The following is a 12827-nucleotide window of genomic DNA, read 5'->3' as shown; positions in this document are numbered from 1 at the left end:
AATGTTAAGCCAGGAGTCGGTTATAATGGCGTGCCGTTGAAGAAAGAGAACGAATCTGGTGATTTAGATTTGGCGGTTAGCAGCATAGAGATGGTAGGTAAAGCCTCTGGAATAAAAAAAATACAGGGAGAGAGTTTAGAATAATAAGAAAAAAGAGGTAAGTATTGAATTGTGGAAGATGCCAATACTTACGGGGAGGTAAAGGAGGAAGATCGGCAATGGAAGCTGAGAAATAGTCATGAAAGGGTTAGGACAAAAGCCAGGGAGGAATGGTGTCCCAGCAGCCCAGGGAAAAGAGATTCATGGAAAACAAATGCTGCAGACATTAATTAAGGGGGAGAAATGTTTTGGAATTTTAAACTGAGAACTCCTTGCAATGTTCCAGTGACCTGGGGACCACGGCTCCCCTGGAAAGTTTGAGGAGCAGGTCAAATCACTGTGGGCTGAAGAAATGGGAGGTGGGGAAGTGGAAGCGTGTGTTGACTTCTCTTTCGGGAATTCAACCATGGAGACACAGTGGGTAACTAGAGCTGAACTAGGAGGAACATTTTGGAACGGTTTTGTTTTTTCTTTTTCCCCCAAGAAGGTATAGAAGTGGAGCTTCAGAGTATAGTTTCAGAGTGTCTAAAACCAAGATAGGGGAAGACCTAGTAAGAAGAAAGTAGTTGAAGTTGAAAGATCAAAAGAGCAATGGGAGATGGAGAAGGTAATAAAGAATACAAGGGAAGGGTGGTAGCCAGATTCCAAGATGTTCCCCTATGAGCCCTGCTTCCCAGTATTCACACACTGGTGTCATTTCCTCCCAGGTTGTACCAGGGTTGGTCTTCATGACTGACTGAACACAACAAAAGTGATGTTGTATCACTTCTGAGATGAGGTCATAAAAGACACTGTAGCTTTCATCTTGGTGTGTGTGTTCTCTCTCTCTCTCTCTCATCATTAGCTCTGGGGGAGGCCGGCTCTCACTTCATAAGCAGTATTATGGAGAGACACATTTGGTGAGGGACTGAGGCTTCTTGCCAACAACCAAGTGCGGAGCTGGGAAGGGGATCCTCCAGCTCAGGTAAGCCTTCATAGGACTGCAGCCCTGGCTGACATCTTGGCTGTAACTTCATGAGAAATTCTGAGGCAGAAACAATCAGCTAAGCTGCTCCCAGATTCCTCACCATTTGAAATGGTGTGAGATAATAAATATTTATTGTTTTAAGATGCTAAGTCTCAAGTAATTTGCTATGCAGTGTCAGGGAAGAAAAAGTGTTCCTTAACACTGTGAAGGTCTCTGGCTGGGTCTGAAAATTAAACTAACAAAGACAGATTAGTAGGAGAAAAACAAGCAAATTGAATACGTTTTATGTGACACGGGAGCCTTCATAAGGAAATGAAGACCCAAAGGAACAGACCCAAGTACTTTTATGCTAGGTTTGAAGAGTACATTGTTGTGGAGGAATATAATAGAGAAATATATAATATATTATAGGAATAAAATATAATAGGAATAAAATAGGCCTGTTTAAGTCAATTCTTCTTGGTGTCCTTTTATCCTGGAGATAATGATGCTCTTTCCACCTATATAGGGAGGGACCTGAGGGTTTTGTGACCTGATTCAAGGCAGAAGTGTAGAAGAAAGGTCAGAGTGATCTTTCTGCTTCTGTTTGTTTTCTCAAATTCCTTCAGTTAAAATTTTCAATATTCATATTTTGGGATAGCATGTTCTGAACCCTACCAGCATAAATAGATAAATAATACAGTAGGGAGTAGCTTTGGGCAGAAGGATGTTCTCCTCCTAAGAATTTATCAAGTCCAGTCGTTTTTACAAGTTCTTGTTCATTAAGCTTATTCTTTATTGCTTATGTTTGGTATCTTGAAATATTTCAAATTCTAACTTACAATTAAACTTTAATCATTTTTATTTCTGAAAAAAAAAAAGCCCAAAACAAAAAAAACCTGCATCAGAATCTCCTACTTTTTGTAACATCCCACTCAAAGTTGTCTATAATACCTCGTAGTTGATATCCATTTAATGACTCATTTGATAAATATTTATTATGTGACATTGCTATAAACTTTAGAGAAGGCAGTGTTGCTTTTTAAGTAAGTAGTAGAGTGACAGGTGAGCTATTTGCTACTATATCCAAATTACCCACCCATACTGAACAAAGGAGTATGGGTATCAAGCATAAAAGCATGAACAAATGTCCAAAAAGTGTATACGAGAAGTCAGTGATCCAGGAAGAAAAAAATGACACCTACAAAGAACCCATGCACGCATGAAGAACAATCTGAGAATATATCAAAGTCATGTTCAAAGCAAAAATCGTGTTTGCATGATCAACAGTGGAGTATCAGGTAAGACAAATGATACTCTTGATCATAGAACAATGAGAAATTCTTCCAGCAAGTGGGTGTAACTGCCAAATGCGATCATATAAAAGAAGTATGAAGGGAAAACTAATTTGGGGGATAAAACCAGGTGGAACTGAAGCTGATTCTTGAAGTTCTGCCTCAGGTCATCCAAGAGAGTTGTTGTCCCCGTTCTGTCCATTTATGACAAGTATAAGATGCATGCATAAAAATTATTCTGTTGGTAGATGTGACTTATTGCCTAATAAACTAGTAAATTTGCAGTCATTTCCATTATCTCAGAACTTTAATATTCATTTAGGAAGGACTTCTCTGCAAACCATTGTTCAAAGTTTAAAATGCCAAATATGCCTCAAAGAAATGAAAGACAGTGGCTTTATTTCTTAACGAGTTTTTGTTTTGTTTTTGTTTTTTTTATCACTGTCTCTTCTCCTTTGTTGTACTTGGGTTTCACTAGGTTGGAGCAGGCTGGACGACAGTGAGAGCCTGGAGCTTGACAAGGTCATGACCCTGGCCAAAGGTGGCAAGAGTAATCAGGCCCTGCTGTCAGACCAGAGAAGGGTCTAATGAGGTGGACATGGGTTTCATGGTTTCCCATTAATACTTTGTGGGAAAAATCAAGTACTTGGAAGAAGAAGACCTTGATTTAAATCCTGATTTTACTATTTAGTAGCTGTGTGATACTGAGCAAGAGACACCTCTCTGAATCGCAATGTCTCCTCCACAAAGTAGAGCTAAAAAAAAAAAAAAAAACAAAAAAACAAAAACCCTGCCATTATTACAGTCAATTTTTTTTCTTAAAAGTCAAATAGGCTTTTTTTTTTTTTTTAAGATTTTATTTTTGTTTATTTGACAGAGAAAGATACAGTGAAAAAGGGGACACAAGTACAGGGAGTGGTAGAGGGAGAAGCAGGCTTCCCACTGAGCAGGGAGCCCAATGTGGGACTGGATCCAAGGACCCCAGGATCATGACCTGAGGCAGACACTTAATGACTAAGTCACCCAGGCGCCCAAAAAGTCAAATAGCTTTATATCAAATATATGTAAAGCTATTTTTAAAGCTATAAACATATTATTATTTTTATTGTTGATACTGTTAACTTTTCTTCTTACCTTAAATCTTTATGTTCTTGACAAGAGCTCAGATGGTCTTTAAGTCTTGAGTGCAACTTGAGAAAGGCTAATAGCTAATGCTGAAAAAAAGAAAACAAAACCACTATCTTTTAAACAATATTATTAACACATTTGAAATTAATTTTTCAGTCAAAAAATAATGCCTGCAAGTCTGCATTACTGGAAAATATTGAATACTTCTTTGAGATTACAAGGACTTTGTATTTAGCACTGTAGAACAAGCTCTATTTTCCCAACACCAAAAAGCTAACCTAGGGTTGCCTGGGTGGCTCAGTCAGTTAAGTGTCTGACTCTTGATCTCAGCTCAGGTCTTGATCTCAGGGTCCTGAGTTCAAGCCCTGCATTGAGCTACACAGTGGGTGTGGAGCCTTCTTAACCAAAGGGGGGGGGGGGGGAAGAAAGCTAACCTATTAGCATTTGCTACTGCAAATACTTGTCACAAAAACAAAACAATGGAAATTTAATTTATTGATTTTGTAAAAGGTGAATTCCTAGGATATCAAAAGAATTTTTTCTAATTATAAACATAGCACCTTCATTGTAGAAAATTTGGAAACTGCATGTAAATATAAAGAAAAAAATTATTAGAACTCATAATCACATTACTCAAAGGTAGTCACTGTTAACATTTTTGTATAGTTTTTCCAATTCTCTCCCTCTTTTTGGTTTTTTCCCTCATATTTTCAATATAAGCAGTACTATAGCATTAAATAATCTTTCAAAACATGATTTTTATTATAGTCTAAAATTGATTTTTTGTATGTAAAATTTAAGTTATTTTTTAGATCTAAAATCTAAAAAACCTTTTTTTAAAAAAATCTGAATCTGTTTCAAAGGTAAATCTTTTTTTTCCCAATTATTTTCCTAAGGACCTAGGTTCAAAACCTTGCATTACTCTGAACTCCTTTGCTTTTTTCCTTGTGGGAAGTCATCTGAAATGACTTGATTCTGAATCAAATCTGAATTCTATCAATGAATCCTAAAAATTCTTTCCTTTCTATCCGACTATCTTCAGCCTAGGCCAGGCTCTTGTTTCTCCTCTGCTCTTGACTATTGAAGTAGTTTTCTTACTGTTCTCCTTCTTTCTAGTCTTTTTTCTCTATGATTCATTTTACAAATCTCTTTAACACATCATTACACTGCTCAAAAAGATGACTATTTCTACACTCTAGCAGAAATTGCAAAGTGGAGCTCCAAGGCTGGATATAGTCAAAATATATTTGTGTTATTTCTTCACTGTGTTTTGAACATTGTTTTTTTTAATTAGTTGGAATCCTTTAGGTTGGTCATATGCTTCACTGATTTATGTTACTTGCCTGGCTTCTAGGTTCTCAAGGAAAGCTGAGCCAATTTTGCATTGTTTAACTCCAGGGGACACTGTGTACATAGCACCCCCTGCAGTTGTGCAGTGCACAACTCTACCCTGTGGAGTCACAGTTCTACCCCGTGCCTGGCTGAAACCTCTGGGTGTTTTACATTCTACACTCTAGTCTACACAATATGGCGAAGAAAACTGATGTCTTGTCCAACCCTGTCCACAACAATGACTAATCAAGCCCATTTTGTACCAAAGCCTAGAAAAGGCTGACATTTCTAAAAACATTGCACTCTGAGTCTTAAAAAATAGGAATATTCTAAAAAGCCTTGAATTCTAAGATAAGCCATAAAGTTGTGTTTTATTCCAAAGACAGAAACATTTTGTTTTTCTTTTTTATCAAAATGAACCCAAAATTTATCCAACCAGAATTACTGACTACCATAGAACAAACTGAGTTATCGCCTGACCTTGTGGGTTTTTATTCAAAGACTTCTATTTTCTTGATTAGGTGAGCCAGTTCTGCACTAACTTGTCTCCTTTGCAAATACAAGTTAAGACTCTACTCAGTTCTTGAATTTGTGTCTGAGATTTGCAGAATAAAGTTTCTTTAATCCGAATTCTAAACTCTTTACAGTGTGGATACTACCTCCCTGAAGTTTTCTCTTTTGCATAAAAATTCAAACAGACTAATTGACAAACCGACTAATTTCCCCCTTAGCATAAACTTAGTGCTTTTGTTGCTTTTTTTCCTTCCCCTGATCCTTCGTTCCCCTTTTCCTCTCTTCTAATCTATGTCACTTCTGTTCAAGGCCATTTTAATCCCACTGCCCTTGCAAAGCAGACTTGCCACCTTAGTTTCCATCTGTTTTTCTCAGAACTCTTTCTGCCCTTATTGTTTACCTTTTCATTTCTTTGACACTATGTGAATCCCTTTGTTTGTGCATTTTTACAAATTTGTTTTTATATTTTTTTATTATAAAAGTAAAACTTGTTCAATTTAAAATATGGAAAACATAAAGGAGTAAAATGAAATGAAACACTTGTCATAAAACAATAAATACAAAAGAAAAAAAAAACCCAAGTTGAGTATTTGTATAATCTTGGGATAGGGAAGGACCATCTAGTCTGGTGCCATAAATATAAACTTTGAATTTAGAAACAATAATTTGCCTTATAAAAGTGTTACCTTTCTACATGATATTTGTTCCATGAAGTAAAACGTCGTTTCTTTTTAGTTAGGTGAGTTTTGATTTCAGAGGAGACTCCTCTCCTTGAACAGAGGAAAAAAATGGACAGCCTCTCCAGACCTTGATTCATAGCAGCACATATCTCGTAAAGCACTTGTTCTGTTGTCCAGATAGAGCAAAAGGTGTAGAAAGTTGACACTTAACAATAGAAACTGTTCTTATCACCTAAGCCTTTGGTTCTAGATAGAGTTCGAACAGTTCCAGCAAGAAAATAACAGAAAATTTGTGATTTCTGGAAACAAAATTACTAAACAGCAAATAGAAGTTAACCACTATTTTTTTAGTCTTAGAGCTAGAGAAGTTATTGAACTAGTCATTAATACTTTCGACATCTGAAGAAATCTACCTTATTTTCCAAAAGCCAAAAGAAGGAGTTATTTTTCCCCCAAGGAAAATATAGTAAAATCTCTAAGTAATGAGTAACAAATAAAACACCTTTAAACTACCATGCGTTGCTGGTCTGGGTTCCAGTCTTCTGAGTGGGTGAAGTCTGAGTACAGCTTGGGAAGTTCCCTGTCTCCATAATCTCTATGCATGCTCTCTATCCCTCACCTCAGATGACTTTTGGGGTTCTCATCTTTTTTTTTCTTTTCAGTGTTCTAGAATTCATTGTTTATGCACCACACCCAGTGCTCCATGGAATATGTGCCCTCCATAATAACCACCATCAGGCTTACCCAACCCCTCACCCCCTTCCCTCCAAAACTCTCAGTTTGTTTCTCAGAGTCCACAGTCTCTCGTGGTTTTTCTCTCCCTACAATTTCCAACAACTCACTTCTCCTCTCCATCTCCCCATGTCCTCCATGTTATTCCTTATGCTCCAGAAGTAAGCCAAACCATATGATAATTGACACTCTCTGCTTGACATATTTCACTTAGCATAATCTCTTCCAGTCCCTTCCATGTTGAACAAAAGTTGGGTATTCATCCTTTCAGATGGAGGCATAATAATTCGTAGTATATATGGACCATATTTTCTTTATCCATTTGTCCGTTGAAGGGCATCTTGATTATTTCCACAGTTTGGCAACTGTGGCAATTGCTGCTATGAACCTTGGGGTATAAAGGGCCCTTCTTTTCACTACATCTATATTTTGGGGGTAAATATCCAGTAGAGCAATTGCAGGGTCATAGGGAAGCTCTATTTTTAATTTCTTAAGGAATCTCCACACTTTTTCCAAAGTGGTTGCACAATTTGCATTCCCACCAACAGTGTAAGAGGGTTCCCCTTTCTCCACATCCTCTCCAACACATGTTGTTTACTTTCTGGTTAATTTTGGTCATTTTAACTGGTGTAAGGTGGTATCTCAATGTAGTTTTGATTTGAATCTCCCTGATGACTAATGATGATGAACATTTTTGATGTGTCTGTTAGCCATTTGTATGTCTTCGTTGGAGAAGTGTCTTCTGCCCATTTTTTGACATGATTATCTGTTTTGTGTCTTGAGTTTGAGGAGTTCTTTAAAGATCTTGGATATCAGCCCTTTGTCTGTACTGTCATTTGCAAATATCGTCTCCCATTCTGTGGGTTGTCTCTTTGTTTTGTTGACTGTTTCCTTTGCTGTGTAGAAGATTTTGATCTTGATGAAGTCCCAGAAGTTTATTTTCGCTTTTGTTTCCTTTGCCTTTGGAGACATATCTTGAAAGAAGTTGCTGTGGCCAATGTTGAAGTGATTACTGCCTATGTTCACCTCTAGGATTCTGATGGATTCCTGCCTCACATTGAGGTCTTTTATCGATTTCAGGTTTATCTTTGTGTATGGTGTAAGAGAATGGTCAAGTTTCATTCTTCTACATGTAGCTGTCCAATTTTCCCAGCACCATTTATTGAAGAAACTGTCTTTTTTCCACTGTATATTTTTTCCTGCTTTGTCAAAGATTATTTGGCCATAAAATTGAGGGTCCTTATCTGGACTCTCTACTCTATTCCACTGGTCTATGTGTCTGTCAGCAGTACCATGCTGTTGGTGATCGCAACTTTTTAGTAAAGCTTGAAACCAGGCAATGTGATGCCCCCAATCTTGTTTTTCTTTTTCAACATTTCCTTAGCAATTCGGGGTCTCTTCTGGTTCCATACAAATTTTAGGATTGTTTGTTCCAGCTCTTTGAAAAATGCCACTGGTATTTTGATTGGCGTTGAAAGTACAGATTGCTCTAGGCAGTATAGACATTTTAACAATGTTTATTTTTCCCATCCATGAGCATGGAATGGTCTATCTTTTTGTGTCTTCTTCAATTTCTTTCATGAGTGTTCTGTAGTTCCTCAAGTACGGATCCATGACCAGGTGGGATTTATCCATGAGATGCAGGGCTGGTTCAACATTCACAAATCAACCAATGTGATAGAACAAATCAATAAGAGAAGAGAGAAGAACCACATGGTCCTCTCAATTGATGCAGAAAAAGCATTTGACAAGATACAGCATCTGTTCCTGATTAAAACAATTCAAAGTATAGGGATAGAAGAAACATTCCTCAACTTCATAAAATCTATCTATGAAAAACCCACAGAGAATATCATGCTCAATGGGGAAAAGCTGACAGCCTTCTCTTTGATATCAGAAACACGACAAGGATGCCCACTGTCACCACTCTTGTTCAACATAGTATTAGAAGTCCTAGCAACAGCAATCAGCCAAGAAAAAGAAATAAAAGGTATTCAAATCAGCAATGAAGAAGTCAAACTCTCTCTCTTCACAGATGACATGATACTTTACATGGAAAACCCAAAAGATTCCACCCCTAAACTACTAGAACTCATACAGCAATTCAGTAGTGTGGCAGGATACAAAATCAATGCACAGAAATCAGTTGCTTTCTTATACACTAACAATGAAAAACAGGAAAGGAAATTAGGGAATCGATTCCATTTACTATAGCACCAAGAACCATAAGATAACTGGGAATAAATCTAACCAAAGAGGTAAAGGATCTGTACTCGAGGAACTATAGAACATTCATCTTTTATTGTAAACAATTGATTTTTCCCTCTCAAACATATGGAAAGTATGAATCAAATCTTCTTTAGTAAATTGTGTTTTATTTATTTATTTATTTATTATTTAGTAAGTGTGTTTTGTTTATGTAAATGATTACATATTGATCTAAAATAAATATGTAATCTAAGTAGTAAATGGTGAACTTATTATGAAATACAAGAAAGCCTTGATACAGTCCCTTAGCTGTTCCTTGCATATTCAGTACATTGGGGTTTAGAGATGCCAACTTGGTTGGGTTGAGAAGGATGGCGAATGGTATGGTGTCACAGGGATTAGTGTTGGGCTAGTTCTTTTTTTTTTTTTTTAAGATTGTATTTATTTATTTGACAGACAGAGATCACAAGTAGGCAGAGAGGCAGGCAGAGAGAGAGGGGGAAGCAGGCTCCCTGCTGAGCAGAGAGCCCAATGTGGGGCTTGATCCCAGGACCCGAGATCATCACCTGAGGCTTAACCCCGTGAGCCACCCAGGCACCCAGTGTTGGGCTAGTTCTTTGAGAAAAAGTCATTTTCCACATCAAAGGATATATGTGGGAATTTATTTAAAGTATCAAGGCACTAATGCCAAACCAAGCCTCTTTTTGTTACTAACCCCCTTCCAAATGAATTGTGAGCCCTAAGCCCAACTTTATAAAAAAATTCTGGAGATGGCAGTGCCTTAAATCTTTCTGGCAAATATGTGTTCACCCTCATTTACATCCTAGAAGGAAGCGGTAAAGTAAAAGGTAAGAAGGCAGAGGTAAGTAAAGAAAGAAAATAATAATAATAACATTTATTAAGCACTTAATATGTGTCTGACACTATTTTGCCTGCTTTATATTTAATAATATATTTTGTCTTCTCACAACTTAGGAGGTATGTGCCATATATCCCCTTATTTTGCAGATGAGGAAATTGAGCTTTGGATCGGTTAATTTATGTGAGAGTCCTTGAAGTTCCAAGAGTTTTCTATATGCCCCCTGTATGTCTACTTTGCCTGAATTGTTCCTCCCATTCCTTCTTGCATAGGATTTTAATCCTGGTCTGTGTCTCCCATCCATTTTGATAAATTCAAATTGCCCAAATTATGGCTGCTAATGTGCAATAGCAATTTCTTCCTCTTCTGAAATGCTTTTCTGACCAGCTATTCCCCAAACTAGCTGAGTTTTGACTGACATTCTCCTCCCTGACTCCAGCCAAATTCTGTAAAATTCTTGCCCCTTCCTTCCTGAAGACAAACTGCTTTCTAGTTCTTTCAGGAGCTTTCTCAAGACCAACATTTTATATTTTTTATTATTTTATTTTATTTCTTAATTTATATTTTAGTTAACATACAGTGCACATTGGTTTCTGGAGTAGAACTCAGAGATTCATCACTTATATACAACACCCAGAGGTCATCACACAAAGTTCCTTCCTTAATACCCTTTACCCATCTATCCCATCTCCCCTCCCCCCTTCCTCCACTAACCCTCAGTTTGTTATCTATTAAGAGGCTCTATGGTTTATTTCCCTCTCTCTCTCCCTACACCTTTCTCATATGTTCATCTATTTTTCTTTCTTAAATTTCACATGAGTGAGATCATATATGGAGTCTTTCTCTGACTGACTTATTTCACTTAGTGTAATACACTCTAGCCCCATCCACATCATTGTAAATGATAAAATTTCATTCTTTTTGATGGTTGATATATATATCTATCTAGATATATAGATATGTATACATATCTAGATATATATGAATATATATGAATATATATGTGAATATATGAATATATATGAATATATCATATATATGAATAATAATATATATGAATAATGAATATGTGAATATATGACTAATTAATATATATATATCTATATAGATGTGGGGCTTTGTTTATGTAAATGATTACATATTGATCTAAAATAAATATGTAATCTAAGTAGTAAATAGTGAACTTATTATGAAATACAAGAAAGCCTTGATACAGTCCCTTAGCTGTTCCTTGCAGATTCAGTACATTGGGGTTTAGAGATGGCAACTTGGTTGGGTTGAGAAGGATGGCGAACCATCCTTCTCATCCATCCTATATATATATCTAGATATATAGATACAGATATAGATATAGATATTTATATATCTAGGTATATAGATATAGATATCTATATCAATATCACATCTTCTTTATCCATTATATCTTCTTTATCCATTCATCAGTCATCAGTCAATGGACATTTAGGCTCTCTCCATAGTTTGGCTATTATTTTATGAAGCTGCTATAAACACTGGGGTGTATGTACCCCTTTGAATCTGTATTTTTGTATCCTTTAGGTAAATACTCAGTAATGCAATTGCTGGGCTGTGGGATAGCTCTATTTTTAACTTTCTGAGGAACCTCCATACTGTTTTCCAGAGCGGCTGCACCAGCTTGCATTCCCACCAACAGTGCAAGAGGGTTTCCCTTTCTCCGCATCTTCTCCAACACCTGTTTTTTCCTTGTGTTGTTAATTTTAACCATTCTGAAAGGTGTGAGATAGTATCTCATTGTGGTTTTGATTTGCATTTCCCTGATGATGAGTAATGTAGAGCATCTTCTCAAGTGTCTGTTGGTCATCTGGACATCTTCTTTAAAAAAGTGTCTATTTGGGACACCTGGGTGGCTCAGTCAGTTAAGCATCTGCCTTCAGCTCAGGTCATGACCCTGTCGTCCCAGGATCAAGTCCCACATCAGCCTCCCTACACAGTGGGGAGTCTGGTTCTTCCTCTGCCTGCTGCTCACCCTGCTTGTGTTCTCTCTCTCTGACAAATAGATAAATAAAATCCTTAAAAAGAAAAAAGAAGAAAAGTGTCTATTTATGTTAGGACCAACATTTTAAAGTAAAGTCCTATGCTAATGATGCTCTGGCTGATTTTTTTCTACATTAATTTCCCCAAAGCCACATAGCTAGGAAGTAGTAGAGCTGAGCTTGATACCCTGGTCATTTAACTGCTATACTATATTGGTAATTTTCCATTTTAGAAGTTTGTTAAGGATGAGTTTGTTTGCAAACTGAAATGCCCTTTCTCATAGAAGTGAGCGCAGTGTGGTCTATACCAGCTGTTTAGACTGTTATAACCACCCCAAACTGCTGTAAATAGAAGAAACAAAGCAATAATGAAAAAAGAACTGGACTTGAGTGAATAAAAGAAGTAGATATTGGTAGATTGACCATAAAATTTATTGTGCATCTAGGAGACTTTGGAGAGTCAAAGAGTTGCTATTAGTAAGTATAACACTAGGACAATAGGCACAAATTGGGACTATCTTAGACACACCAGTATATATCTTCATTCTCAGTGTAGGTCACAGATGAATGACCATTCTCTTACACCGTACACAAAGATAAACTCAAAATGGATAAAAGACCTCAATGTGAGACAGAAATCCATCAGAATCCTAGAGGAGAACATAGGCAGTAATCTCTTCGATATCAGCCACAGCAATTTCTTTCAAGATATGTCTCCAAAGGCAAAGGAAACAAAAGTGAAGATGACTTTGAGCTAGTGCTCTTAACCTGCTTGAGCCTCAGTTTCTTCACTGTAAATGGAAGTGCTGACACCTAACTCAAGGGGGCAGTAGTAAGGATAAAATGAGAGGATAGTGCACTTTTGAATTTGTAAAGTATCACACAAATATAACATTTTAAAATGACTATGACTAATATTACTGACCTTCACCATCACACTGTGTGTGAATACATTTGTGTGAATATATAAGTTTTATTGAGGTATAATTGACATACTTTATATTAGTTTCAGGTTAACAGCAT

General features: G+C 36.8%; 1 protein-coding gene across 4 annotated transcripts in view; it reads right to left on the bottom strand.

Annotated features, from left to right (window-relative positions):
• AMN1 (antagonist of mitotic exit network 1 homolog) overlaps window positions 1-6623 on the bottom strand; it is a 104779-nt gene extending 98156 nt beyond the window's left edge. For 2 of the 4 annotated variants that reach the window (XM_004771790.3, XM_045073101.1), the window contains exons 1-3: window positions 6496-6623; window positions 6000-6159; window positions 3475-3554 (exon numbers count right to left, since the gene is read on the bottom strand). The gene's annotated coding sequence lies outside the window, so the exon portion shown is untranslated. The remainder of the gene's footprint in view (window positions 1-3474; window positions 3555-5999; window positions 6160-6495) is intronic. The other 2 variants (XM_004771791.3, XM_004771792.3) reach the window with 2 other exon arrangements.
• Window positions 6624-12827: the final 6204 nt, after the last annotated feature.

This window comes from Mustela putorius, unplaced genomic scaffold, assembly GCF_011764305.1.
Source record: "Mustela putorius furo isolate JIRA1106 unplaced genomic scaffold, ASM1176430v1.1 tig00537227_pilon_pilon_pilon, whole genome shotgun sequence".
In the NCBI taxonomy this organism is placed as follows: Eukaryota; Metazoa; Chordata; class Mammalia; order Carnivora; family Mustelidae; genus Mustela; species Mustela putorius.
The sequence above is the reverse complement of the archived record's forward strand: the minus strand, read 5'-3'. Positions and strand labels throughout refer to the sequence as shown.